Source organism: Hipposideros armiger, unplaced genomic scaffold (assembly GCF_001890085.2).
Source record: "Hipposideros armiger isolate ML-2016 unplaced genomic scaffold, ASM189008v1 scaffold_290, whole genome shotgun sequence".
Classification (NCBI taxonomy): Eukaryota; Metazoa; Chordata; class Mammalia; order Chiroptera; family Hipposideridae; genus Hipposideros; species Hipposideros armiger.
The window spans coordinates 1,028,931-1,054,315 of record NW_017731640.1 but is presented as its reverse complement, the minus strand read 5'-3'; the positions used below and the strand labels follow the sequence as shown (position 1 = coordinate 1,054,315).

The following is a 25,385-nucleotide window of genomic DNA, read 5'->3' as shown; positions in this document are numbered from 1 at the left end:
TAACCAAATGTTACAATCTTCTATAACTGGAGCTTTTTAAGGAAGAAATTTAAAGAAACTGCAAATGTGGCCGTTAACACAGGAATCTATACTGCTTTCACTTTAAACATGGTAGGGATCCGGGCAGAAAACATTACAGTTAATGCCTACTAAATTCATCCAGTCATTATCTCTAGGCTATTTCAGTCAATAAGACGCAAAATATTGAATACATTTAAAGCTTACAATTATAAAAATCTGCCTTTTAACAGCGAGACTTTGAAATTAGCCATAAACCATATAATCTCATTTTTCAATTTCATGGAGTTTAGGATACCATCTTCCTCTCCCCCACAACCATAAATGTTAATCCAAGCTGTAACCAGATTTAATTTTCCAGATGAGAAGATGGGAATATGCTGCACACGAGTAACAGTCCATTACACTGATCTTTCCCTGATGACATTTTCAAATTTTATACACTAAAAATAGAGACTTTCAGAAAATCGTCTGAGAAGTTAGACGTTTTGAGGACAAGCTCAATCTTCTCCTAAACATACTCAGAAAGAAACTTCCTTTTAATCTTCAAGAGGAAAAGTTAATTGTTTTCGTATAATATAGAATTCAAGTTTCTTGATAGTATAATTGTGACCGGACTACACTAAACTAATAAAGAGCTTTAAGGACACCACCTATTAAACCTATTATCACTATAAAAAAATCAGCTTCGCTTACTTTATAGAAACTACCTGAACCGTTAGTTCAGTATTTTAACTAAATACAGCTATTCTAGTAAATTATTCCACATATGATTAACTAAAATTTACTTATTAAAAAAATCTAGCTTTGAAAGGAGTGTTTCAAATGTTTTTATAGTAAAAAACAAAACAAAACCATGTTTTCCTTTTCAACAAAAGAAAATTTGGTTTGTTGTCTTCCTTAAAAAATGTTTTTAAATTAAAAATCACTCGTTTCAAAAAAAAGTTACTGATTCTAAAATGCAGATCTTATCCTGAAATTACAAAGGAGTATAATGCATTACTCTACAAAAATATTTTCAAAGTACTTTAAATGAACATTTGGTTTCAGTGTACAAATGGGATTTCTTACTTTCAAAAAAAATCTAGGTATGAACTTTCTGTTCTAAAACATGAAGACTGTTAAGACATAAAAACTCTGAGTCATCACCCATTTTAAACCACGCTTCTTTCTAGTCTAGCCTTTTCACTCAACACTGGCATTGAAAATACATTCAAAAACAACTTCGCAGCAGCCAGCCTGATAACACAGGGACAGTTCACCATCTACACCTATAATAAAAACCCAAATAGCATTATTCAGGGAAGGAGAGCACAACCCACCTCAGTATGGCAAGCAATGGAACCATTCATGTGCCAGATTCCTCCTCAAACTAACATATTCTGCCTTTCAGACATATCCTGCTCCGATGTGACTGTGCATAAACAGCAGACACTGACCTATTGTGTTCAGTTGTTGGAGTTATGAATGTAGTACAGTTACCAATTAAGTGAATTAACAAGTCCTAAATGCATCAGCTGTTCTACAAATAATGAGTCCATTGACATTATGCAGTAAAATCTAGGGAGTTTCATCTTTCTTTCTAGAGAAGGCTGATACTTTGACCAGCCCATGCCATTACTTAACGATCATTTGAAATATTTTTCATAACTAATTTCATCTACAGGAATATAATAAATCTGATCCTTAACCAAACTTATGCCACATAAACCCCCAAATCAAACGTTAGTCAAGCTCCAAAGGGGGCTTTAAAATGAAAAAGAGAGGGTATGCTGGAGGGAAAAAAATATCAAAAGAATATGCTCACATATTCTTACCTTTTTCCCTACTGAATATCCTAGTTTTCAACTTTCAGTGTTATTTAAATATTTAGAGTTTTTTTTAATTAGTTCGAAGTTTGCAACTAATTCATAAAATCTATCAAATTGATAGATGAATACTGATGGTCTTTTTTTTAATGGTGATAACCTCAGGCTTCCATTTAATTTCTCTCTGAGTTAGGATTCATTCTACCCCATCTTTTTGTAAGAGTATCATAAGTGTCAATTTTTTATTCCAATGTGAATAATTACTTCAGATTTAACTTAAATGACAGCTGTGCCCTTTATGTACTACAAATGTGACATCACTGCATATAGTCTTCATAAATAGATATATCACATGTGTCAAATTTGGTGAAAAGAGGTAACTTAATTATTTACTCAAATACAACCACTGAGCACCCACTATGTGCCCGGTACTGAGACAGGCATTTTCTATAAAATCTCTATTTTACCATCATGACAAAGCTATGGTATTGGAACTATCATAATCAATTTTATCATAGTTAAGGAAAGCAATAGCTTATCACTTATCCAAAGTTAGAAAATGAGCATTTGCTCATGGCACAAACACTCTGATGTGACTGGCTCGAGTGATGAATAAGACGCCATCTTTGCTCTCTGGAGAATTAAAATGAGCAATTATCGCACGGGTGGGTTAGGGCTATGCGAGGGATTAGTAAGGGCATGGAGCCTCGTCCTGGCCAGGACAGAAAAAGCTTCAGGGAAGAAGTGGCAGAGCCAGGTGTAGAGTCCAGGTCTAGACCGGGGTTCATCTCATGCTGCCACGTGCCCCTTCTAAGGAGTCCAGGGGACGGTGAGTAAGTATTATGTCAAGCCAGGACCCGTGGTCTACTTAGCTCTGTCTCCTACAAAATATCTGTTCTAAATACCCAACAAAGATTTTGGCATAATAGAAAACATAGACTAGAATAAAATAAACTCATTAAATACCTTCTCTGTCCAAATGGATAAAAGGCCAATTTCAAAACATCCCATTGAAAACAAGCTTTGCAATGCTGCAGGCTTCCTAAAGACACACTGGCATATATATATAGTAAGCACACAATAAATATTAGTTGTTGTTATATTATTAACCCCAGTGGAGGAATAAGCAAGCACTATAAATTAGATGGCTACTGATGTATAGGTGGCCTTAAATTGGAAATACATGTATTCCTGAAATAAACTTTTATAAACCCAATTAAAATTTTCGCATCGCCTGCCATGACTTACTTAGAAATGTTACAACTCTATCAGAAACTGATTTTCTCTTCATCGTCAGTGGTTCGAAAATCCTGAAGCTACAGTTTATTTGCCTCCTGGCATCTGTTTGCTAATGATCTGTAAACATCAAAATGCACTGGGGACTCTCCCAGATTTATAGAAACCCTGAGGTGAATCTTTGTATAAATTGCAGGACCTTTCTGCTAATTCCTTTGCTTTCGAAGTTTGCATTCTGGGTTTCAGAAACAGAGTCCCATTAAACATCTTTGCACTAATAATTACGCTACTACCAGCTACCTACCGCCTACTGCATGCCTAGGTAGACCAGTCGTTGCCACAGGTGGTTTATTTTATTATCTTATTTAATCATAACGACAACTTGGCAGGTAAGTAGACGTAGCCCTATTTTATAAATAAGAAAAGCGAGGCTCACTAAGAAGGAATTCGGAGTGAAATAACAGAGCTGGGATTCAGCCTAGATCCATCAGGCTCCCAAGAATCCCACACTGGCTTTCTCTTTTGGCTTTATTTATTTATCTCTTCCTGTTGCTCTGTCTTCCCATCATTATTGTGACTCAACAATAAGAATACAACTGGACAAATAACTAAAACATGCTGTCATGAAACAGGCCTCAGCACATTATGAAAATGAGCTTTCCAATTTCTCTAGTTAAAGGCCTTTGCCAAGTTCAGTGTATAAATAAAATGACTCCAAAGTAACTAGCACTCGATTCAACTAGTAAATACAGTATTTAAAAGATGAATTCATATGAAAACCTTAGAAAAATTTTGAAGGCTAGAGGTTATCCTTGTATCATCTATGAAATGTAATCATTTGCTAAAACAGAACAAATGAGAACATGAGAGAATGTTTTTCTACTTAAGAAAATGTGTTTCCAGGTACCTCAAAACCACACTGAGAACCCCAATGCTAAGGTCAAACCACTGCATACAGTGTAGATAAAGCTGACAGCCCAGCAAGGGAAATATACTATGCCTGTCAACCAGAAAAGGCTTATACCCAAATTCTGTCTTTCTGCCTCTGGAAACTAGCCATTGCTGCCTAGTCCTACCTGTACTGTTAAAGAAGCAGTGCCTGTATCCTAAAATCCTATTCCACTTTTGTGTGTGTGGCGGGGGAGAGGAGGAAGGCATGATCACACAGGTGGTAAATACAAAAGCCAAAATTTGAACTTATAGCCTTGAGTCAAAAACCTATAGGTTTAATCATTGTGCTTATACAGCTTATAACATCCCCATCTGCCTCATCCAGGAATCAACTCCTGACTAGAGGTCTGTCATTGTGCTTACACAGCAGAGATTATGAAACTCTGGCATGAATCAAAATCATCAGAAGGGCTTGATTCACTTTCTGCTTCAGTAGGTATGTGGTGGCAACCCAAGAATTTCCGTTTCTATCAAGTTCCCAGGTGATACTGATGATGCTAGTTTGGAAAGTAACTACTTTACAGACTTGATAAAAACCAGCAATAGATCCACTCCCTAAAGTTCCTTAGAAAAGGTGAGACATCTTCCATTCTACCCTGGCGTCTCAGCTCAGGTCCTACTTCTCAGTGAAAATTCTCTGATCCCTCCTCCCCAATACCAGCAGGCTGGGTGCCCCTCTTATGTGTCAATCCTAAACACTCTAAACAGGCTCACTCTATTGTGAGCAATATGTTACTATCATTTACTATCACATTTTATGCGTGCATGTGCATGTGTGTAATTCTATATCATATACAGTATATGTGTTACTATTATGTTACTATTACTGTTATTTCTACTACATTATTATTATGACACCTATTGTATTACAATGTCCTTCTGTGGGCCCTCTAGTATTCCAAAGGCTGGAAAGCTAAAGCTTTATTCCCCGAAGGCCCCTGCAGGTAGGATACCAGGTGTGATTTGAGTTCTGCCAATCATATCTACCCGCCCAGTGAGACTTGAAATAGGAGCACAGGCAAGAGGGGAGTAGGGCGGTAACACGGGGAACCTATCTTTCTGAGGCAGAACTCACAGGAACGGCATGATGGCTCTAGAGAGGCTTGATGGAGACTTTCAGCGCCCAGACAGCAACAGTGGAAATATCCTGGGGCTGCCATTTGGGTGGCAGTGTCCAGGTTCCCCCAGCTTCCTGAATGACACAGGAGTGCTACTTCTGCAGTATATTCTGAAAGTCATTCCCAGAGATGCAGCCTCCAGCCTATTCCTCCACTCTTCCCAGTGACTCTGTAAGACCCAATTCTCGGCACGCGCTCCTTTTTCTGGCGGAGCGGTTTCTTGTACACTCACCTGCACCCTGACTGACACAGCTCTCTGTCCCATACTTCTCACTCTGGACTATAATCCTCCATTTACTTGTTGACCTTCCCTACCAAACCTTAGCTTTCTTGACAGAAGAACCACTTTTGTTTCTCTATATCCTCTACATCTAGAATATTTGACTCATAGCACACAGTCATATTTTATTGGGCTGTCGGAAAGTCGTGACACATTTTTGCAACAAAAAACATAGAAAAAATACGTCATGAGTTTTCCAACAACCCAATAGTAGGCTTTGAGACAATCACAATAGCCATTATAACATGAAAAAGATTTGGCATGGGCCGGCTAAGTGACTCAGTTGGTTAGAGCGTGAGCTCTGAGCAACAGGGTCACCGGTTCAATTCCCACATGGTCCAGTGAGCTGCACCCAAGCTGAGTTGCCACTGAGCTGCCAACAGGTGGCAGGATGGCTCAGCTGGTGAGAGTGCGTGCTATTAACAACAGGGTTGCCAGTTCAACTCCCACATGGGATGGTGGCTATGCCCCCTACAACCAGATTGAAAACAGCGACTGGACTTGGAGCTAAGCTTGCGCCCTCTACAACTAAGATTGAGGGGTAACAACTTCACTTGGCGAAAAAACACAATGTGTCCCTTCCCCAATTCTCCAACACTGTTCCCTTCCCATATTCCCCAATAAAATCTTCAACAACAAAAAAAGTAATAATATTTGGCATGAATAGGAACGTGTCGGACTGAGAATCAGCAGGCCTAGACTCTGCTACTATGTGATTGTAAATATGTCTCCGAACCTGAATTCTCTCAAATATAAACTCAAAGTGTTGATTAAATGAGTTTTCCTGACTCTAAAATTCTATCATTCTGTGATCTAAAGTCCTGAGACAACTCACTGCTTTGGTAAACTTCCCTGTCTCTAAATATCCTTCAAAGGAAAAAGGCCTCCAATAAAGCACTTCTTCCTGGCTTTCACGGTGGCCAACCATCCTATAGAGTTAACAAGACTCAGAAAAGGCAGGAAACAATTCTAACGTCCTCTCAATGAAGTAAAATTCTAAATTTAAGCAGCAGTGGCTACTTAAATACCATTCTATTTATGCCTTTTAAATGAAGGATTTGGGAAGCTTGAACACTGAAATACATATTTCCCATTAAGAAGCAATTAACTCAATAATTGTCCTAAACTGGACCTGCTCACTTGACATAATGATGAGAATTTTAAAGACTCCTTTTGTCCGCATTGCCTGGCTCCATGACTTTGCTGTGGTGGTTTCACTGCATCGTCAGGAGGGGCTGCTTCCCCCTGGCCATTACTATACTACCTGCATTCCACAAAGGCCCAGCCTTCATTTCAAGAATAAAACCTTGTAGGAGATAATGAAAGACTGGGCTTGGAGTAATTCCACGAGATCTCTCCTCAATTTGCATTTCCTCAATAGTCTTATAAACACCATCACTATGAGTGTCACTGTTACAAAGCAACTGTCTCCTGAGTGGAATCCATCAAGGCTTCCCTAAGCTCTGGGCTCTGCGTCCATGTGACAAATGGACGGCAAGTGAGGGCAGCGCAGGAGCAGGGGCGTGAGAAGCAGGGCACACGGGAAATGTGGGTTGTTTGGAGGTGGCGGAGTTGGTGGGGAGCAGTGAAGAGGGCAGCAGAAAGCTGGTACACAAGTTTTTAAAAAAAAGAGAGGGGGCTGTGGGTAGAAAGAAAGAGGGAGAAGGAGAGAGGGCGAGAAAGAGACAGACAGAGAGAGAAGAATGTAAACCCCACGCTGCCTAAAGCCGAAATGCTCAGGGAGCCCTGGGAGCTGAGGTATAGCAGGGAGCACTGAGGTATGGCAGCCAAGGCAGTCTGGGGACTTGCTCACATAGCCCCTCACACAGATATCTTTGAAAGCACAAGCAGCTCAGCCCTGAGAATAGGAATGGTCAGGGCTGGTTCTCCTCAGTGGTAGTCTGGGGGTGGGGGAAGGTGGCTGAATTCACAGACTTAGCAAACACAGACTGTGGGGTGCTGCCCCAGGCGCTGATGAGGCCCTTCTCCCTACACATCCCCTCAGGACAAACCTGCCCTGGTCCGCCAGAGCACCACCACGGCCCTACGCCATGCCCACACAGGCCAGACAGTGTTCCTTCCTCCAGTATCTCACTGCTGCCTCGGCAGCTCAACATGCACTTGAACCAAGTCTCGCTAGGTTCCTTCCGGAGCCCGAGAGGGGGAAGCTGAAGGGTGTCAGGCTACCACAGCCAGGCTGGGAACCACCTGGGGGCGGTCACCAGGGACTCTGCTGGGGAAGGTGCTGGTGGGACAGTGCTGAGTTTCAACACTGACTCTTCTCCTCGTTAGCTCTGTGACCCTGTGATGGTTATTTAACCTTTCCATGCTCCGTTTCCTCATCTCTAAAGTGGGGATGAGGATAGCATCTAGTATATAAGGCTGCTGTGAAGCTTTAAATGAAATAACACATTTAAAGAAGTTAAACTAACGCCTGGCATGTGGTGAGCTATCAGTACATCTTAGGCATTAGTATCACCTTTAATATTTTCCCTAATAGTGTGGCAAGTGAGGAAGATCATGGGCACTGAAGTTAGGCCTAAATTAGAATCTTGATTCAACTACTTATCAGCTGTGTGATCCTGGACAAATCAGTGTTTCTGAGCCCCAGTGTCCTGATCTGTAAGCTGGGCATAACGATGTCTGCCTCCCAGAATTTTCAGGGTTAAGTAAAATAATGGCTGTCAAGCACTCTGAGCGGTGACCAGCACCTAGATGCTTAATACTCTTTTTTCTCCATGTGTAGAAGGCATATAAAAACAATAAGCGGCCTCTGAAGTAACCAGCTATTCAGTTCCTGACTGTGTGACCCACTGGTTACATGAAACTGAAGTTATTATCAAAACTCTGATAACACTGATAATTCTGAGCTGTACTGAAAATCCTAGCCCTTCCCAGTCAGCCCCACTACTGTACAGTCGCTCCCCTTCCTTCCCCAATGAGACGCCTGATCCGATATATTTGTCCTGTTACCCTGGTTAGGCCCGCAAGGAGCTTACTAACTTACACAGGCTTCTTGCCTGTCCTTGGAATCGGTTGTTTACCACTGGCGCTCTCCAAGAAGCTCCAACCTTGAGGACCAATACTACCAGGCTGTCAAACTACCCTGACAACACTTCCCTTCCAAAGTGTGTGCATGTTGGGGGGTTGGGGGGGGCAGTAAACAATGGATCATTCATCGCAAGGTTATTTTTACACAGCTATGACTAATAGTGTGTTAGGCACTAAGAGAGCATCAAAAGACAGGGTTTATGGTCTCTCTCTAGTAAGACACAACTGATCCTTTCCTGAAATTGCCCACATACAACAGAAATTAGGGAAGTTTTGAAAGGAAAGGTTAACAGGCGCACTATGGACCCTCAGACCTAATCAAGCGAGGTGAGAAAGGCAGTAGCCTCTGCCAGAGAATTCTATCTGCTTCCCTAGCCCAATTCAACATAGTCTGGAGTTATCTAGGTAGCCAACTTTCAATTTGAACTTGAATCTTTTATCCTCTTGTTTGAACCTTGACTAGACTGTTTGTTAACCAGTCAACCTGGTCTCTCCTTCCCCTCACAGCCTCCAAAATTGAAGGCATTTCCCAAGGCGATGCGACACCAGACCCCAAACCTTACTGCCCTAGAAGATGCCAGAAAAGGGATGCAAAGAGGTGCTATCCCCTAACACAATCCCCTAACTCCTGTTATTTTTTTCCCTCATCGGGTTAGTAAAGATTAAAAGTATGGGAACACCTGGAGACTGGAGCATCTGGGGAAGCAAGCACTCTCATATAATTGATAATTAAGAGCGCAGTTGGATGGAAAGTAATTTAGTATAATTTTTCAGCAACATAAATAGAATCAATTTTCAATGTCCATGTCTTTTAAACCACCAATTTTGCTTCCAGGAAAGCATCCATGGAACTTATAAAAGTCATTGTCTTCTACAAAGACATTCATTACAGTGTTGATTAAAATACTGAAAATATGAAACCACCTAAATACCAATCAACAGAGCAATGGCTAAATAAATCATGGTAAATCCATGCAACAGAATATTACAGTCATTAAGAGTGATTTAGGAGGCTGTGGAGCAACTGGAACTCTCATATACTGCCAGAGGACAATACACTGCTACAACCACTTTGGAAATTATTTGACAATATTTAATAAAGCTAAACATACACCCACCTGATGACGTAGCAACTCCACTCTTAGGTATAAACCCAAGAGAAACAAGTACATATGTACCAAAAGATATGGACAAGAATAACCATGGTAACTTTATTGCTAATAGTAAATAAAAGTGTCAATCAACAAAAGGATGAATCAATTGTGGTATAGGCATACAGTGGAATACTATACGGCAATTAGAAAGAATGAACTACATGCAAAAGCATGGATGACTCTCACAGACACATTTCTGAATGAAAGAAATTACTGATCCCATTTACATGAAGTTCAAAAACAAGGAAGACTAACATATAGTGATAATCAAAACAGAAGTCACCTCTGGAGGCAGGAGGTGAAAGGAGGACATTCACTAGGAGGAAGCACAAGGAAGCCTTCTAGGCGACACAAGTGATGTTTCACCCCCTCCCCCCCCAAGCTCTACTGAGATATAACTGACCGATAAAAACTACATTTAAGGAGTACCACTTGGTGTTATGATATACGTCTACACTATGAAATAATCACCACAATCAAACTTTTTAGAGTAGTCACATCAAGTCTTTCCCATCAAGGTTTGTGCTTTTTCATACCTTATTTAAGAAATCCTTTCCTAGCGAGACCTCTAATTATACTCTCACATTTTCTTTGAAAAGTTACGAACTTTCACTTTTCAGTGTCGGTCTTTAACCCCGCTGTCATTTCTTTTTAAGAATGTTGTGACCAGGAAACTTTTTTTGCTACGGAAAAAGAAACTATAAACAAAATACATATCAAGGAAATACAAATTAAAACCATGAGATACTATTTCATACAGGAGAGAGGCAGGAAATTTTTAAAGGTGAAGAATACCAAGTGTTGGTGAGAATGTGGGGGAGCAAAAACTAGTCTGGCAATACCTGGTGAAGTGAAAGGTGCTCATGCCCTAGGAACTAGCAGTTTCCCTCTTAAGTAGATAATGTAGAGAAATTCTCACATGCACACAAGGGGACAATAAAGAACGTTCACAGCATCATTTTTCTTGTGATAGAAAAAGATTGAAAACTTAAATGGCCCTCAGTGGGGGAAAGCCTAATTATGACATTTGTCACTGGAGAATTGTATAGCTATTAAAAAGAGTGAATAAATCCAATCTACTTGAAACAAAATGAATAAATCTCAAAAATATAAAAAAGAAAATTACCAGGTTGGAGGTAAAAATTGGTAAGGCTTAAGATCCAGACACATATTTGAAATAAACAGAAAAATAAGCAAGAAAATATTGAACAAACAAGTCACAAAAGAAGAAACCAAATGATTAAGAATCACATGAAAGGAGTACGTCACTAAAAAAATCAGACGGACAACCAGTTGTCTCTGGTAACAGCCATTTTACTCCTAAGTCCTAAGGGGGCAGCTGGCAAAGCCATCCTCACCAAAAAAAAATGTTTAGGGAAAAGATTTAAGATTTCTTAATATTGTTTAAGTATGACAAGTCATAGCTAGTGATAGCTTGGTAGGACAGAATATATCAGAATATATTGGGTCAATTTTTCTTAGACCCAAAAGAAAAAGACTTGAAATAGCTTTATCCAACAAAAAGCACAACGAATCCAAACAGATATTGGGCCATGTAGGCAAGGACCATTTTGCCTAAAATATTTCTACCAGCTTTTTTTACACTCATGAAATACCAAGTTTTAAGAGAGTTTCACAGGGACACAAACCCAAACTCTTACCTAGCCCTCAAAATTCACAATCTCACAGCTTCCCGCTCCTTTCCAAAGCTAAGGTTTTCAAAAGGGTCACTTAAGTAAATGCTTTTCTCAATAGTGTTACAACGTTAAGAGAAAATAAATCCTTACTTGATGCTGCTGCAATCATCACTGAATTTCATTCACAGTGATATTCTTGCATAAACTAACAAAAATTATTTCACTGATATAAATCCTCATGTAACTACTTTTGAGATTTTTACATAATGTTACATTTGCCATAATAATTTACATAACTAGTTTCAAGCAGCTAAATTTTAATTCTTTGTTCTTTTGAAAAAGGGAAAGAACACTATTTTAAGTTAATGATATGTTTGTGAATGACACTATAAGGCATTCTTAAGGAGGTATGTAATACGGACATTGATAATTTACCAAATAAATTGACTGTGATCAATTCTTTTATAAAAATTCACAGGAACTGTTAATGAAAGCAAATGTTAATTTAATATTTTTTACCCCTACCTTCTCTTGCCATCTATTAGAACCTAACTTACTGGGAATGTAATTTTTAACAGTATTTCTTTGTAAATGCTATACTGCAACTGCTGTATAATTATCTTCCAGGCTGCAAATTTTCAGCATTCTACATACTTCAGTGTATGTTTTCCATATACTTAAAAATGTAAACTCAATGGTCAAGTAAACAAAAAAGGTACTCTTCGGTTTAAAAATTCATCAAGCATAATAAATTCAATTAGACACAGTATGAGGTTTTCCTCAAAGCCATACAATAATAATACAAGTATTGTATTGTTCAAATATTCTCATTGTTATACAGGTTGTCACATTTCACTTTTAATAGGAACTGACTCAAAGAGACCTTGGAACAAAAGTATCCTAACCAAGGAGCAGTTCCCAAAGTGTCATGCTAAAAAAACATTGCTCTCCAATTCACACAATTCAAGCAATCAAATCAGAGAACAACCACTTCTTTATTATAGAACAATGCACACTAGTTTCCTGTGTTCAAGTGATGCTACCTAAAAAAATATTTAAACAAGAAAACTACAGGTGTAATATTAGAATATTAATACTTGATTAATAAACTATTTTTAAATCTGATCAGTTAGATCTATTCATGGAATGATATTTTTGTGAGTTGAGCAAAGATTCCAACTTTCGTTGAAAACAAATGAATTAAGATTCCTTAAAGTAATTCCTAATGCTGGCAATCTTCTTCATTAAAAATATAAAAACGATTCAAACTATAAAGACCAAATCCCACTAGCAAAGAAGCAATGTGGTTAGATAGAAAATGAGATCTTATTGAAACTAAGATGATGAAAATAAAACAGTACCTTCACAACAAAGATATCACAAACAGCTGTATTCTTTAAAATTATTCGTTCAAGATATAATTTGCTCTCCTGCAGTGTCAGATGCTAATGCAACCAATTTTATACAATCTAAGCACTATGTACAGATGCACCGTCTGTTTTTAAATCAGCAGGAACCACTGACCAGCATAAGCAGTATTCCTAACTAGATAATCAGCAAATGTGTGAAGTCTGACACCCCCTCAAATACACATTTGATCATATAACTGCTTCAATAAATTCCCATGACTACAAACAACTGCAACACACTAAATAAATCTAATTCAAAAAGGATCAGAAAGTCAGTTACCGCAAACAGCCATCATGCTGCACATCAGGGATAACTTCTAACAACTCCCCCACACACACAAAGGGGATGGAATTGTTTTAATTTAGTAAAAGCATGCTTTCTGAGAGAATTCCTAAAGATACGCATCGCTATGAACTATCTAATTTTCCAAATTGACCTTATTCTCCTTTATTATGTAACATCTAACAAAATGAGGAAGCTAAACATTATCTAGAATTTAGTCTCTCAAGATAATCTAGCAAGCCTTACAAAAAAAAAACAACAAAACTACTGTAGTAACTCAGAAAGAGGAGAGGAGGAAACTTAGAGCCCTGTGTTCAGCAGATAAGCCGAAAAGGAAACAATCACAGGGTGGCAATGGGCCCCAAAGTGACTTAACATTTTCTTTTTTAACCTTCACAACAATCCTATGACACAAGCACTATCATTCTTCATTTACAGACGAAGAAACCAAACCTTGGAGGTTAACTGATGTCCCTCAAGGTCATGCAGCTATTAAGTGACAAAACCAAGATTTAATCTCAAGTTTGTAAGACTCCCAAATTCAAACTTTCATCTGCACCAAGCTCTCCCCACAAAAAGGAAAGAAGGTGGGGGAGTGAGAAAGGCTGCATGGGCTAGCCTGGGAAGTTAAATGCTGTGGAGGAAGTTGTTTCTAAGGAGATTTATAATGCCAAATTCCTATTTTACAAACTTAATCTAACCTTTTCTTCAATTGGGAATGTTTGATACATCAAAAATCGGTGACAAATGTCTGTAACAAAAATCTGTCACAAATATCAGAAAATAATTTGGAGGAATATAAATAATTACCTGGCCCTTTAACACTTACCCCTGAGGGCCACTTGAGTGATTCATTTCAATAGTCTCTTGACTAGAGCCAAACATCGTGTTACTTTGAGTTCACAAAACACTGCCGAGTTTTCAAAGAACTTTGACATGCTTTAGAATTGAAATCCTCAAAACAATCCAGAGAAAAAGTTAAAAGAAAATAGTGAACACGTAAAGCAGGGAAATAGAGGTTTTCTAAACACAGACAGTAGTACTCACCGGTCCCGCACTAACCCTATCCCCACCCCTTCTCAGGGGCAAACACATGGCCGCCAGGGTGGGAAAGGCTGACAGCTAGCTGGTCCCTCACTGGTGAGGCTCCCACAAGTTTACAAGGAGCAGCTCACTGCGGGCGGAACTCCATCTACCCTCTTCCAGAAGAACCCAATCTCTCCATATATACAACTCCAGGTTCTACTCTCATCATTTCAGAGATGGCAAAGTTGAGGTTTAGAGCTTAGATTATCAACGAGGTCACAAAGTAAGTGACAGGGACAAGATTCAGACCGAATCTTTGGCCTTCAAGATCAGAGCTTATTACCTTCCCTAGAGCTGCTCTGAAAGATAACTCATCTTCATAGCACATTACAATAGGAAATGTAAAATTACAACAATTTCACTGTAGGAGATTATATAGCATGTTGGTCCACACATTTGGAGGTTTTAGGAAGGGTAGATCCTTTTATCTGAAGACATACACAAAAAATGCTAATCATCCATGTGAAAGGTATAACGATAAGTTGGTCAATTTTTTAATACATTAGAATTTTTACAACCCAATGAGTATTATTCTCATAAAATAATAACCTTACTGAGGCAATGCACTTATTTCAATGTTCAATTATTTGGAGAGTCCTCTTTGAAGACATGCCCCAGAGACTTTGGAATGTTCATTTAAATCGCTCATATTTTCCGAGTTGGAATACAATGGACATTGTATGGATATACAACGTCTTCTGGAATATGACTGGGCATTATATACTAAGGCCTTAAGAATGTGCCAACCCTTTGACCAGATAACTCAACTTCTAGAAATACATAAAAAAGAAATGCTAACAAATGTACACGATGATGCTCATTACAGCATTGTCTACAATAGCAAAACTAGACAGCTGCCTTATAAGGGACTGACTAAATAAATTATGATGCATTTATGTGATGAATTTCAATATAGCCATTAAAAATCATATTGGAGAAAAGGAGTTCTCAAAGTGTGGTCACTGGGCCAGCAGAACCATCATCACCTAGAAAGTTGCTAAACATACAAGTTCTCAGGCCTGTATCAAACCCACTTAATCAAACTCTGAACATGAGGCCCAGCAAGTGTGCTTTAACAAGTTCCCTGGGTGACTGCTGCACACTCAAGTTTGGGAACTATGGCAGAATAGTATTTAACGCCAAGCTACTGAGGCCATTTCTCCATCCCAAAGTTTAAAGAGCAGCATTACTATAAGATCTTCTGCCTCCTTTGCTTAAAACCATACACCATACAAGCACATGCACACGTGTGTACACGTACACACAGCTATTATTCACTATCCAAATTCTAACCATCCTAGTAGGATCTTTGGATGAATCTCTCATAAATCTGAGTTCTTGCTATTTGTCAACCAAAATTTAGGAACCAAATATTATAGGTTCAGATAACATAGTAGCCCTTACCATCAAAAGTCAAGAAACAAAGAGATTCAGAGAACAAGAGACAGTTGACAATAAACTGAGGTGTCTGCACCTGTGTTAACATATCCCAGAATGTTATCAATGATTACACCTGGGACTGAGATTGGAAGGTATTTTAATTTTTTTCACTTTGTTTTTCTGAGTTTTACAAATTATCAATGTAGGTATTCTCAATTAAAACTTAAAATATTCTTTTCAGAAATAAATTCACATTGATCATGCAAACTAAATAATACGTTATGTAAAGATACCTACATATGTGGTAAAATAATCATGAAAAAAAAAAGATTTTTAAGGGGGGAGGCATGCAGTGATTACCTGGGGGTGGGAGTGAAGGATAGATAAAGGGGGGGGGGGCAAATTCGGGGAAGGAACACATAGAAGGCTTCAAGGCTTTAGAAGTGTTCTATTTAAGCTAACATGGTAGATGGTCTTCAAAAATATCACCAACAATTAGTCCCATCCCTGGGGGACATGCCACTTCTCCCACCAGGCGTGGAGTCTGTTTCCCCTCTCCTTCAATCAGGCCGACGCTGTAACCTGCTTTCAACAACAGAATGTAGTGGAAATTACACTGAGCCACTTTGGGACCTGAGCCTTCAGAGCCTCGGCAGCTTCTGCTTTCATCCTTTGGGGATCTGGTTGCCATGTAGCTCAGGCTAGACTTCAGGATGAAGAGCGGCCACACAGACAGAGAGTGACCCAGCCAGGGCCCAGCTGTTCCAGCCACCCAGGTGAAGCAGGAGACATGTGAGTGAAGCCATCTTGGACATTTGAGCTCCCAGCTGAATGAGTGACTTCAGCCGACACCTCCCAGAGCAGAACAACTGCCTAGGTGAGCACAGCTAATCCACAGAAGCATGAGAAATATTAAGCCAGTGTTACGTAACTAAGTTTTGAGGTGATTTTTCTAGGCAGCAATTGACGATTGAAAAAAAAAAAAAATTTATTACTGTTTTCTATGTCTTACATGTGATAAACAGTCATTTGTGGGATTAAAGATTTGATCTGTAAGTCATGTATATCCATATTGAATAATATTGGGTTGTCAGAAAAGTCATGACTCATTTTTGCAACAAAAAACATAGAAAAAAAATGTCATGACTTTTCCGACAACCCAATATAATAACATCCTATATACGAAATTGATTTTCTGATTTCAAAAAGTGGCTGAGGCAACAGCACTACCGCTGATTATCTGTGTCGGTTCCCTTGTCATAAATAAGATCAGTCTGTGCTTTCCTTTTCAGTCTTAACATTTTTGTATTTAGGTTACAACAACTTAGTAAAGTGAATACGCATGCCATTGAGAAACGTATTGTAGAACAGTTTAAGTAGCAAAGATGTGAACACTGACTAGCCAAACTATCTGGACCTGGCAACTTTTTAGGAATAATGTTTTGACAACTTCATCAAATACCTCGGTGAATATTGTTCCAGGTAAGTTTTCTCCCTCTTCCTCATTTATTTGGTAATGTGTGTCTTCCTTAAAAGTATTCATTTCATCTCAAATTCATCAGAAAAAATATACACAGTATTCTGTGATGTGTAAACAGACAATAGGCTGAAAAATATATGTAATAAAATAACAGGAATGATCTCTTGAGTGTTGGGAAATTTTTACATTGCATTTAAAATTTTTTATTTCCTAAATATTCCAAAATAATTGCCACACTTGTCAAAGGAAAAAGAATGTAAAGAATAAACAAGCAACCATTGTTTAGCTCCTGTCCTAAGAATAGGGCAGCATTGAGTTCACAGGTCTGCAATGGCTGACAGAAATCAGGAATAAAACGTGAAAACCGAACTCTGTGACTGGACCACAATCTTTTATATGGAGCATAAGAGGTGACAATTTGGATGATTTGAGCATTTGCCACTCGTGCCTACAAAACAGCTTAACTAAGAAAGGAGGCAATCTATGCTTGCATGAGATTTCCTAAGATCCCAAGCATAATTTTGTTCCATCGAGTCTATAAAAGTTCCAAACAGACCACTTAATAGGACTGCTTTCTCGTGCCTTTTAAAATTCAGTGCTGTCTCTAGCTTTGCGGGGGACAGGATCCAGTGCCCCAGCCCAACGATCTGCAGAGGACAAGCACACAGAATACCATCCCAGTGGACACAATAATGCAGCAGCGACCACAAGCTCCAGCCCTCCCCTTGCTTCTATTATCATAATTTATGCATCCTTGGAGACTGGAGTATAATACAATGATTAATGCAGGAAAAGCCAACAGCATCAAAGGTTTGGAACTGACCACTGCCCTTAAAGAAGAAAAACATATTTCAGTTATACAAATGTTTATCAAACCTACATAAAAAATTTACTTAAAAATGAAATCACTTACCACGCTACCACAATAACTTTTATCATCTTAATCCTTATATGCTTTGGTTTCCTTTTGTCTGGGTGTGTCTATGACCCAACATTTAATCTGGGTTTTTATATATCTGTATAGCACTTGATTGTATCAAACTAATAATACTACCCTATAAAGTCACCAGGGCAATAAAATTTAATAAGAGCAGTAATTTGAGCTGTTAGAGAATGTCATTATGACAGACATAATACAATGTTAGCATCATCATTATATAGGGTATATAAGGCAGATGTCACTATAATAAATATTAACGATATTGGAGATGTCTTTTCAATACAGTGGAAACGGCCATGGCATACAACATACAAAAGTAAAAATTACTTTTAAAAATATACAGGTCAAAAGTAGATAGATAGAGGCTCTATATAAGGGGGATGGATAATCCCAGGAGTTTTGGTGATGCCACTGATGCCTAAGGAGGATTCTAGAACACGACAAGTCAGCAAGGCTACGTGGGGTTACATTTCTTAAAGAGCGAGACATATCGTCACTTAGCTGCCCTAACTTAATTAAGCACAGGGCTGCCGAGAGGCTACACAGCACTGTGCTATTTCAAGCCTCTTGTACCCATCATCCACATTAAGAAATGTTACGGCTCCACCTGACACATACATACACCCACAGATGAGAAGTCCCCGGAACGATACTTTTCCTTACTATGTATTATTTTCTCCAATAATAGTTATTCTATCCCATTTCATTTTTTAAAAATTCATTTCAAGCCTTACAAAACTGATTTCATTCCCCAATAATGGGTTACAAACTAGTGTGAAAACTACTGGTAGGCCTTTCTTACTGCTTAGGGTGCTGGGGGGAGGGCGGCACAGAAGAAAAAGAAAGGAACAAACACGACAAACTCACTATGTCCCACGTAATATACAAAAAGATGCCATTTACGTCCTAATTTAATTCTCATACCAATCCTATGAGGCAAGTAGTGCTCATTCATTTCAACAAATATACGTCTTTCTACAAATGTTTACCGAGTATTATGTGTCAGGTCATCCCGTGCCAAACTCTGGCACAAACTGAGCGGTGGACAAAACATATACACCCTTGCCTTCAAAACACGAGAGTCCATGGAAGGAAGATATTAAATGGGAGGTAAACACTACAAAGAAACAGCATGGCATGTTGGAGCGCACATAACAGAGGTCCAACTTAATCTGCGAGACTGAAAAAGGCTTCCTGAGAGAATTACCACGCGAGCACAGGCTTCAAGGAGGCAAAGTAGCTGTATGGACAAAAGTATGGAGAGTGGTGTGGGCAGGGGGACAGCACTGATTAGAGGCAGATGGGAGGCAGGAAGGAATTTGGGTCAAAAGAAGAAATAAAAAAAGGCCAGTGCACAAGGGACATGAAGCGGGGGGGGGGACCAGCCATGCAGGGTCTCAGGGGCCCCAGTAAGGACTTTGGTCTCTATTCAGGTATAAAAGGAGGCCACTGGGAAGTTGTGAACAAGGAGCGGGAGGGAGGGGACAGGACCAGCTATGTTTTCCATCCATTACTCTGGCTCTTCCGCAGAGAATGGACTGGAGTTAGGCAGATGAATGCCAAGTGTCGTTAGGCGGCCACAGCACAGTCTGAGAAAGGGTGCGGACTTTGACACAGGTGGTAACGACGGAGGGGAGAAGCCGTTAGCTGACTTGAGATAAGGCGTAGAACTGCACGTGACAGGTGGGTGGGTGGTGCGAGAGAAGAGCGACGGAGACAGAGGAGGGAGGGTGACTCCCAGGTTTCCAGTACAAGCAACTTTAAAATGGGAAAGCTGCAGAGGAGCAAGATTCGGGAGAAGACCCTATGGTAGTTCAGCCTGAACTCCTCCGAGGAGAAAGGGCCGTGCGAGAGGCAGTGTGACATCACACACCTAACGAAAGTCAGAGGCAGAGCTGGAATCCTGCCAGGCCTATCTGACAGTGAAATCGAAGTCCTCGCACGATGCTGAAATGAAGGGGAGAGTTGTGGCGGCTGCCATGTAGCATCAGCTCACAGCTACTGGGCTTCTGCAGCAGGCCTGGTTCTCACAACCAACACCCTCCTGAAGAAGCGAGGCTCAGACAGGTGAAGAACCCTGCAGAAGGTGAAGCAGCACCAGGATTTAAAAGCAGGATCAGGAGACTCCAAAATGCACGCTCTTAACACCAATACCCCAGTGCCACACAAACCCAGCATGGGGACCCCAACACCTTAAACTCCCAGTCACCTGCCAACAAGGGATGCAAAGTTCTCCGAAGGCAGAGCAGTCCTCCCCTCATCGCTGTAAATTCTACCCCAACGCCTCATGACTGGTTTGCTGAATGCAATGTGAAGAAAGTATGGACTCGATTTGCTTAATGTTAAATCAGTTTTCAGATTTGGAAAATTACCAAGCAACTACATATCATTAACGTTTATTTTTTTTACAATGTATATAATTTAAATTCAAAACACATATGTAACTTCAAAACTGAGAGCGCCACAAAGTGAATGAAAGAAAGATGTCAAAATGGCAAAAATACTCTTCCAGATGGGTTCTTATATATTCTATCCAATATTTTTCTGATATCAAGCTAACCATTCCATCTCTATCTAAAGTACTACTATAAACTGTTATTTTATTTCAAAAGCGAAGGTTTTAGCGATCTACGCCAGCATAAGATTAAATAATTACAGAATAAAACAAAACTCATCTCCTTATCAAAAGTTTACCCTTTTGCAGAAGAAGATTAATTTCACTGTGTGTGGTACCAAGTGATGGAATAAAATTTCAGCTGAAGAACACTAGTATTATAAACCCATCTTTTATTAACCTTATTTAAAATTAGAATAAAGTTATCTCAAAGTTAATCTCAAGGTATGTAAGAAGGCCTTCTAAGAAAGAAAGCTTGACTCCATTTACACAATAAATACTGAGCATTTTTTAAGTGTGTGAGAAGCAAGTTACCATATTTCATAAAATCAAAGAAGCCACTGAGAGTAAAACGCACTATCAGCCTATTACTATCCAAACCGGGGGGGGGGGGGATATTAGATTATGGTACAATGGTTTCTTATCATGTAAAATTAACTTACACTTATTGACTCAGTTCTTTAAAACAGATTTTTTTAATCTAACACTACTGTGCATACATAAAAAATGAAATATAAGCACAGTAAATTAGTGAAAGTATTCCTAAAACTTCTTCACATTCAGAGAACAACCATTTTAAATCACTTTTCAACTCAAAATCCTCAGTCAAGGTTTTTCCATATAATATCATCCCCTGGGCTTCCAGAGCACTTAGTGATGCAGCTTTTCTTGAAAAAAAAAAATTTAAATTAAATGCTCCACTCTTGCCTCGGAGGCCTTTCCCCAAGCTGCTGACACCCATTCTATAATGGATGCTGCTCTTTACTAGAGACTAGAGGATGTCAACAAGAAGTTTTCAGATGAAAATCAGGAGGCATATTTCTTTCTCAAATGGTCCTGAGAAGCCAATTGTTCAGGTGCCCAATCACACCACCAGCACTGACAGTGAAGCTCTCCCATGCCTCGGCAATGACATCACAGCAGCTGCCTGGCTTGCAGAGATTATAAGACTCGATCTACTGTACAATGCAGCATGATTTCACACATTAAACTCTGGGAGAAAATGTGTCCCAGAATCAATGAAAAAATGTACAAAAATTGGCTCTAACTCTACCAGACTGCACCCCTTATCACATGAAAATCTCATCTGAAAAGGAAGATCCGATTGGTTGTAAATTTTTTACCCCATTTTTCACTGCTACTTCCTGGAGAGAATTATACATCCCTGCCTATTGGCATGTGACTTGCAGTGATCTTCTCTGTGGAATTAAGGGCCAAAGAAATGTGAATGCAAGTGGTCTGTGCCAATTCTCAGCCACGGCTTTACAGGCCATCACAGCTCCATCACTTCTATTGTCCTGCCACCATGAGAAAAGCATGTCCCAGGTAAGGGCTGCTCCTTCAGCTTGGGTCCCTGACTGAGATCCAAAGCTGACTCTGGAGCAGAGCTACCACCAAAATGTACTGTGGGAAAGTAACAAACGTTTGTTCTTCTCAGCCATTGAGATTTCTGGGGTCCCTTCTGTTCATTTGTTAAGGCAGCATAGCCTAGAGAAAGTGTATTAATACAGAAGATTCCTGAGATGCACTATGGACTGTAAAAATTTATTTCCAAATATCTGGGCAAGGAAGGCTCCCGTCGGCCACCACTCTCTCCCCCATTACCCACCAGCCGCTGCTGTGGCGCCCATTTCCTCCTTCTCACCCTACTTCCAGATGACTCGTCTCAAACCATTGCTCACGCCATATCCCACGTTACTCTTGATTCTCTTGGCTAAGAGTCTCAACACCAGCTCTCCTCTTTTCATGTGCATCCTGCCCCTCCGGCTTGGCTCAAGACACCATCCTCCCCTGGCTCCTTATTCCTGTTCTCTACCATCAACTGCCATCCCAGCTGGTATGTCCCCGGAACCCTCCAACTTTGGCACAAATCCTGTGCACAACCGTCTCACCCATTCCTCAGATGTGAGGCTTAAACATCAACTAGATTCTCTTAGTTGGAGGGCTTTCAAAAAGTACTTGTAAAATTCCGCTTTCACACCAATGATGAACCAAAGCAATATGAAAACAAAGTACGACTCTAGAAATAATAATTTAAACCTAACTTAAAGCTGAAAAATAATTTCTATAATTCTAACAAACCCATGATTAACCATATAATATGGGTTGAAAATTATACATAGAGAGAGATTTAACAAATCAAAGCTTGAGCTTGCAGTGTAGGGCAAATACTTGGAAAATGATTCCATTGAAAAATAGCTAAATACAACTCAACTAATTGTGTGGGAGGATTCACATCCAATTAGTCATGCATACAAAATTAAGTATAGGTTTTTGGTAGTCTACATTGCATATATACACCCACATAACACTCATCCTATTTGGACTCATTTCTGTATCATTTCTACTTCCTGCAAACCTGCCCACCATATAGTATCTAGGTACTTGTTTTAGCCTAAAGTCCAATGTGTGAAAGAGAAGGGGGCTTAGAACAGAATTATTTAGTGCCTTGGGGGAAAGATTTTGCTGTGACCTTGGACAACTTCACTACCCTATTTAGGCATCAGTTTCCTCATGAGGAAAATGGGGATAGTACCATCCTCCTCACAGAATGTTATGATCATGAGACATAACAAATTTAAACCACTGCCCGAATAAAGGGCACCTTTTAAAATGCTAGCTGATTTCCACGCCAGTTAAAGTGAGCTAGGATTTAGATTAATGTTCCTATTCAGAAAAAAATAGAACAGATGAATAAAATATAGAAAAGAACACCTGTTCAAAGGCATCAAAGAATTAAAGAATTACCAAAAAAATAAAAAAGAAAGAAAGAAAAAGAAGTATAAAATTAAACTGAGCCAGGATCCAGGAGAAGTTTTCAAAACAAAATTATTCTAGCATCAGGGGCCACATTTCTCCTCAAGATGTGGGCTGGTTCCAGGAGAGGCAAATAAGAGGCTAAAAGCTGATCAGATGTTTCAAATCACCAACAGGAGAACCAAAACAAAACTAGAGGCTGGAGCCCACGAAAGGGAGGGTGTCCCAGAAGTACCTCAGGCTTAGGGTTTAGATCCCATGTAATTACACCTTACAAGAAAAGGTGAGAAGAAAGTAGCTGAATCCTCACAGAAACGGAAGCACACCTTCAAATCACACAAACCCCTGACGGGGAGAAGGAAGGATGGGGGGAAAGGATGAGAGACTGCGCATGGTCCCAGCCTCGACGCCAAAAAAGAAATGTAAATCCTTGCCCTAGGCTTTCAAATATATCAACTTTTGAATATACAACGATTGGCGCTGCAGAAGAGTGGACAAGGCATAATTTTTTTTTCAATAAATAGTGCTAGGTCCGCTGGAGATCCAAATGGCAAAACAGTAAGAGGAGGAGGAAGAGGAAGAAGCAGCTGCCACTGCCCTACCCTTCATACCACACCCAAAACAAACAAACAAACAAACACAAAACCATCAAAAACCATATTGCAGAGCTACATACGAAAGGTACAATTAACTATTAAAACTTCTAGAAGAAAATATAGGAGAAAATCTTTTAAATTTCTGGGATAAGGAAAGTGTTTTAAAATAGGACACAAAAAGCACTACCCATATAGAAAGTTATTAGTAAACTGGGCTACATGAAAAGTAAATATTCTATTTGACAAAAGTCAAAAGATAAGCCATAGAGTAGAAGATAATTTTAACAAAAACTTTTTTTTTAAATATTTTTACTGGGGAATTGGGGGATGGGAACAGTGCTGGGGAATTGGGGGAAGGGGAACAGACAAGTTGCTGTCCTTTTGTTCTTCAGTCTAGTTGTGGAGGACGTTGCTTCACTGGCCCAAGTTGGCACCATCATTGCGCTCTTCCCGGGCGAGGCACATCAGTCACTGGCTTCTGGACGGCCGCTCACTGCGGCTGCTGGCAGCTCACGCTGGCTGCTGGCTACATAAGGTAGCCCATGGCAACCCACTGCCACAGAGGCTGCAGCCTACGCCGTCGCCAGTGACTCACGGCAGCCCAGCTCCAGGTTGAGCTGTTGTTCAGCATCTTAGCTGTAGAGGGCAGTGTCACTGGCCCTCATATGTGAGATCCGAACCGGGGCCCTCTGGCGTCCCAAGCCAGCTCTTAACCAACACGCCACTCGGCCGGCCCAACACAAACTCTTGAAGGTCTTAAATCCAATTCAAAAATAACTCCTAAAAAAATAACAAGATAGCCAAATAACCAATAAATATATTGAAAGATGTTCAACTTCATTAATCAAGAAAATGTAAACTGAAACCAATGAAATACAGTGCACAGTCACCCAAAATGGCTACAACTGAAAAGACTTTTGAACTAAGTGTTGGTGAGGACGTGGAGCAACAGGAACTCGCACACACGGCAGACAGGGGTACGAACTGGTTCAACCACACTAGAAAACTGCTTGGCATTTTATGCTGAAGTTAAACAAGCACAAACCCTAGCAATTTCACTCCTAAATAAACACCCAGCACAAAGGTGAGTATATAAGCACCAGATATAGTCACAGAAATGACATAAGGCTGCCTTATTCGAAATATCCCAAAACAAGGGGGAAACGTAACTATCTATAGATAGTGGAATGGAGTGACTGTGACATATTCATATAATGGAATACTGTATAGCTATGAGTGAAATGGGCAAACCACAGGACCACACAGCAAGGATAATCTTATAAATGTAATGTGCAGGAAAAGAAACCAGGTGAAATACATACTCATGACTCCATTTATACGATTCCATGTATATATGTTCAAAAACAGGCAAAAATGATCAGTACAGTTGGAAGTTAAGATAATGGTTTCTTGAGGGAGAATGGAGGGGACAATAATGGGAGGACACATAGATGACTTGCAAGATGCGAGTGGTTCTATTTCTTGACCTGGGTGAGAGTTTACATAGATGCTTTTACTTTGTGATAATTCATCATGCTGTTAACTCATGATTTCTGCATTTTCCTGTCTGTTATGCCTAAATTAAAA

At 39.7% G+C, this 25,385-nt stretch overlaps 1 protein-coding gene across 1 annotated transcript in view; it reads right to left on the bottom strand.

The window, feature by feature from the left end:
* Positions 1 to 25,385, bottom strand: part of DENND1A (DENN domain containing 1A) — a 493,284-nt gene that overhangs the window by 387,303 nt on the left and 80,596 nt on the right. The gene's annotated exons all lie outside the window — the stretch shown is intronic.